This window comes from Emydura macquarii, unplaced genomic scaffold, assembly GCF_026122565.2.
Source record: "Emydura macquarii macquarii isolate MOO-44397 ecotype Brisbane River unplaced genomic scaffold, CSIRO-AGI_Emac_v2 contig_2422, whole genome shotgun sequence".
Lineage (NCBI taxonomy): Eukaryota > Metazoa > Chordata > Testudines > Chelidae > Emydura > Emydura macquarii.
Window position 1 is genome coordinate 23,819,142 of NW_027132559.1, and position 6,044 is coordinate 23,825,185.

Below are 6,044 nucleotides of genomic sequence, written 5' to 3' on the forward strand. Positions count from 1 at the left end.
TATTATTATTTTTATTACCCTATCCCCTCTTCAGACCATTTGTTTTGTCTTTCAGACTGTTAGCTCTTTGGAGCTGGGACTGCCATTTACTTTAGATTTGTACAATGCCTCACACAATAGGGCCTCAACCTTGTTGGCTTCTAGGCACTATCACAATATGAATGTTAATGCTAATTAATAATAATAACTTCAGTAAATTGAGTGGGGTCTGAAAAATGCAATTTCTGTACCAGTCCCTGTTTTGCAAATACATTTACGGCCGAGGAGACAGTTTGATTACATATACCAGCCTGAGGAAGCATGGCATCTCTTGATGCATTTATCCCCACACGAATTAAACCTTACAACACAACTTCATCTTCTGCACCATCTGTCACATACTCTCGGTATCAGAATGCTTCACAGAGTTAAATAACACTGTTACAAGGAGAAATAAAAGCAGACGGAGAGAGAAATGAAGAGCCATATACAGGAGCAAAAGGCTATGCGAGAGAGATACAGGAAAGCTCCTCCAGATGGCAGGAGCTGCAGAGAAGGTACTTGGATGCTAATTCAGGTCAAATGTTTACAGTATAAATCTTAGCTTAATATGTGTGTGATTATGGGAAGTCACCTGCATCTGGCTCAGTAGAACCATGGGCTGCAGCTGTGGAAGGTATATTTCCCCTTTCCTGGTAGTTCATTTCATTTCTCTGTGTAGTGAGGCAGAGTGGCCTCCCTCTGAGCTTGATGGGGAGGGACAACTACAACCCTTCTGGTGAACAGAGCCAAGACAGCCCTGTTCCCCACACAGGAAGCAGAGGGGCGGGAAGGGAAGTATAAGAGACTGGCCCTCCAGTTCAGCTGGGCCAGAGTCAGAATGGCTCTAGCCTGCTGCAGGGCTCCGAACCAACTACCGAGCAGTGGAGTGCCCTGTCCCCGGAGGAGACTGAATGTGAAAGTGCTGCTGGGACTGCCATCTGTTGCTTACCCAAAGGAGACATAAGGACTCTCAGAACTATGGTGGGAAAGCCCAGGGAAACCAGACATTAGCCCGGTTGTGCTGTCGAAATACAAGTCAGCTGGGACCTGGTGGAGTAGAGTGGACCTGGATCCCCCTACCTTCCTCTGCCGCTGACCCCACTCCTGGCCTGAAGGCCTGTGCCTTTTGTGTTTGCTGTTTGCCCTAGCCAGAAGGCTGGGCTAAAGACAGCTCCTTACCCTGCCCAGAGCGTAATAGCCCCAGACTATGTAAATGGCTTTCTGTCCGTCCAACCTAGGAGGCTCTGGGCTAAAGACTTCTTCTCGCTCTGCCTCGCCCAGAGGGCCAGAACCCTAGTCTACTACTTGACTGCTGTGTGACAGTGAGGCACAGCGGCCTCTCTCTGAGTTTGATGGGGAGGGACAATCACAGGCCACTACACTCCCTTAATTGCTTGTCCCTTCTTTACATCACTGCATCTCTTCCTCTTGCATGGCATGTCCTCTTACCCTCTGTTTTATATAATCGTATCCCCTCTCTCTCTAAGTCTTGAATCTTATCTTTCTTTCCCCCTTTTCCCCTCCTTCTGCCTTCTCCCTCTGTCTCTGTTACCTCTTCTGTCTCACCCTATTTGTCAATATCCTTTTCCTCCCAACCCACCATGCTTGAAGGAGACCGACCCCTTTCCCCTCTCTAAAGCCGGGCTATGCGCTGGCACAAGAATGCCTTCCTCGCCTGCCTGTGTTAAGAACTAAGGCATTCACTGTGCACTTCACAGCTGTGGCATATCTGTGCACTTCTCAGCTGGGCTTGAAAGCAGCTGTCACTTCCATTGGTAGCTGAGCACAGATAAGCAGTAGCTGCCTGAAGGGACAGAGTTCCTTCATGGATAGTTGCTAAGAGCCCCACAGTTAACTGAGTGAACCTCAAGCTCCCTGTCATGTAGCAGCTGATCTCCTTTCCGGTCAGACAGGCCAAAATAGCCAAACTTGGGTGAATGAAATTAGGCAAATAAGCAGCCAGATTGCATGAGACAGAAAGAACCCAGCTTGGCTCTTAGAATTCAGGAAGAGCTTTCATGGCTCTGGCGACTGGAGAAATGTTCATGTATTAACAGCAGATTTGATTGGAGTCACCGAGAGACAATACATGGGAACACTGCAATGCCGTTTTAATCCCTTTTTCAGAGCAAAATCAATTTAGGCCCTGATTCTTATCCCACTGAAATCAATGGAAAGATCATCTGCTTCCAGTGTCCTTAGGTATGTATTGCATCTACTCTCTTCTGCCATGTTCTATTCACATTACATGTAACCACACTGCTTAGTTGAAACTGGTTTTAATTGTTACATTCTGATGTGTGTGTTTATGCAGCACCCAAGTAATTTACCACTTGTTGGGGAGTATGCTTATAAATAATATTGTTTTTGATGCAGACTTTCAGAATGGCTTCTGTGTGCAAGTAAAGAAGTAGCGAATTCATGTACGTTTATTGAACTCCAAGCTCTTGGCTACCAGGTACAGCATTCATAACATATGCATTGAAATCACCCAGTGTACACTGAAATGCAAGTTTTCTATGAAAATGATCTTTCTAAAAATGCTCAGAGACTGAACTGTGTTCTAATACTGCAGGGGAGAGGAAGAAATGGGAGCAAGGAAAATGTCTGTAAACCATTTTGGGCGTGGTTGTTTAACACTAGATCAAAGCAGTCCTAGAATGATGGGTATTTAAACAAAAGCTTCGTTATGCCTTGATTGCACAACACAAAAGCCACTTTACCTCTCATTGTTTAAAAAACATCATCCTTCCTTGTTTAATCCCACTTATTTAACGTGTACCTTTGTGTAGGCAGCCACACAGAAACTGAAGGTGCAGGGTTTGTTCAAAACTTCACACTACTGGAGCCCGATTACTTCTTGCTCCAAGGAAGACAAATTACAGTGGCAGCAAAGCACCACCTTGTGGTGTTGGCTTATACATTTCTAGCAAAAAATCCTTTCTAAAGTTGATTGGAAGGCAAATACCACTCATGAGTAGCTTGGGCGGGTAGTGATCCCTCACTAGGGCAACCCTCTTTGGCAAAGATTTTAAATCATCACCTTGATCTCAAACATCACTGATTCCCAATCTCTTTCCCAGCAACACAATGCTGTGACAGTGGTGATTGCTGAGAAATGGGGTTCCTGTTTGAACAATGTGGCCAAGACTGAAAAAATACAGAAAGTATTAGGCTCCAGAGCTGTCGATCCAGCATCATTCACAGTGACTAAAATGTAAAAAGGAAAAGTACAATCATTATTGCCAACTGTAGTTTACAGAGGCTGCTGGAAAATATGCTCAGAAATATTATTAGCCCATTGGGTAGTGACAAGCTGCCAGACATACTCATCAAACAGTCCATGTGGGTGGGCAATGTAAATACAATACCTATTGGCTAGGATACAATGGATTATCCTTACTGACATTTATAGTCTTTGAGCCAGTTTCTCAGGGTTTCATTCAGACTTTTTTCAGTTTCTGGCAGTACAGACCCCCCAAGTTTCATTTGTTTCAGGCTTGAACAAACCTTCAAAACTTGGCCAAAGTTTTGCATGATTGTGGGTTGAAATCATAGAGTTCTGCACAGTTTTCATCCAATACCTTAAATAACCCTCAATTCATGCAAAAAGTTGCCTGGGCTTGATTGAAACTGAGCCTGAGTTCTCTAAAATGAGCAACCGAGAACCTTAGCCGTGGCACTACATGCAGTCAATGGGATTCCAGGCTATTCAATACAAGAAGTTGGTGATTTTCAAACTGATGTTAAATGAGAAATCAATTAATGTCAGTTGATATTAAATTAGCACAATTGTATTCAATTGGTGAAAAAGAATTTGGTCTATAGGGGGGAGAAACCTCCAGAAGGATGAACTTGCCACAAAGTGAGATATTTATTAGACTTGACTCTATGCAACTAAATACATTTGAATTTTATACCATGATTATCATTAAGAAATGACCTTTACGAATGTCATTGTGTAAATCTGGTGCTTTGTGTTCTTTGGGGTCATATTTTTCTTGTTTGTTTTTTCCCCCCAAGAAAACACTGAAAACCAGATTGGATATTGTTCCTTAGAGGATCACTCACAACTAACATATAGAATGTTAGGCAGACAGTACAGAAGAAATCAGGCTTATTTAAACTTCATTGTAGAAGCTGCCACACTTGAAAGAATATTTTATAAGTAAGACATATAACTGTTCAGTAGCTCTTTCATGCCCTCTGCAGTTACACTCTATATTTTGTAATGTGCAATCGAATTAAGATCTGTGTTTTTCCTGCTAATGCAGTTTAACTAAGGTAAATACCAGGGCATTAGAGGAGTAAATGCTGTTGGAAAGTGTCATTTTGTTGCCTTGTGGCTAGGTTGTGGCTTCTATTACTCACACCCACCACTGGCAAGTAATGCTGTAGAGCAGAATAAGTTTGTATTGTACATAGTCTAATCCCTCGGGATAGTTCAGAGCACTGAAATACAATTGCATTATTGCACATACTGTTTGATGGCATGGACTAATTTTTCTCAAGTTTGCGCGTCACTGTACACACAATCATCTGTGTACTAGTTAAAATTTGCATGTAGTAGTCATAGTTGAATGAAAATTGCGGATCTTGTATATAGACGACTGTCCAAACTGCTTTAAAATAAATAGGACTATGGATAGAACTGCTATTATAATTGCATTTGATTAATTATCAATTTTTAAAATGTCATATTCAATTATTGATGCTCATATTTACACAAATAAAAGTATCATCTAAATTAATAATCTAAATTAGTATAATTTAAATTGCTTGTGTCTGAATTAAGAGGATGTTCTTTAATCATTCCTTTTAACAGTTAAACAAGGCATAGATTTAAAAGTAAGAATGGTCCCTTGGAAGTAGAATAATAAATGATAATAATGGGAATATGAAAATGATTGCAAGCCCTAATCCAGCAAAGATTAGTGTATATCTCACTAGAAGCATGTGAGTAGTCCCTTGTTTGCTGGATTGGACTTTAAACTGTAAGAGTTTGGAAATAGATTTTTCAATATGTTTGTACAACGCTAGAGATGGTAGCAGAATGGCAGATCAGGCCAGAAAGGAGGTTCTAGGTATGTGGGACCGCATAGAAGAAGGAGAGGGTCTTAAGGGTAAGGCCCTGCCATTCAAAGGAAGTTGGGCATCTAAGCCATATCAGTCAGCATTTCTCAAAAACTTAGAAGGAATACCTCTGCCTTACTCATAATATCCCAGTGGTTACAGCTTTCACCTGGGATGTGGGAGACCCACGTTCAAATCCCCACTTTACCTGATTTGCCCTCTTCCACCTCCTAGGAGAGTGCCCTCACACAACAGTTCCCAACCTGGGGGGGGGCGGGACCCCCTTGGGGAGTGCCAAAGATTACAGGGGGTCCATGAGGCTTTAGCAATATTGAGGTCATTTAGCCCCCTGAGCTCTGTGCCAGCGGGGTGCAGCCCCTCCAAGCCAGCCAGAGCGGAGGAGCAGCCTTGAGCTCCATGCTGGCCAAAGCGGAGGAACAGCCCCCCCCAGCCCCGCACCGGCTGGGCATCTGGCCAGAGAGGCTCAGCCTGCAGCCCCAACCAGTGGGGGCCTGGAGCAGCCCCGGCTAACCTGCCAGGGCCGGGGGGGCTGCATGGGTCATTCAGTGGTGGCTGTGCCAGGGAAGGCTTAGCTTCTTACTCAGGTAATTTATTATTATTATTTATGTAATTTAGTGTTGTTATTATCATTATATGTGTTTATAGGGGTTATATATATTTATGGCGCTGAGGGGGCAGGTGTTTTACATCGTGTCCTAACCGCTGCCCTAACAAATGGGCTATAGGGTATTCTGGGGCTGTGTCGATCTCCCCTGTTGGAACTGTGCCGCTGTGTATAAATAATTAAACATTCATTAGACCAGAGACAGTGGGAATGACTTTGTGGTCTGATAGTTAGAGGCACAGTCCTGGTGGTGAGAAACCGGGATTCAAGTCCCTGCTCCAAATCAGGCAGGGTGGGGATTTGAACCTGGGGCTCCCACAGCTGG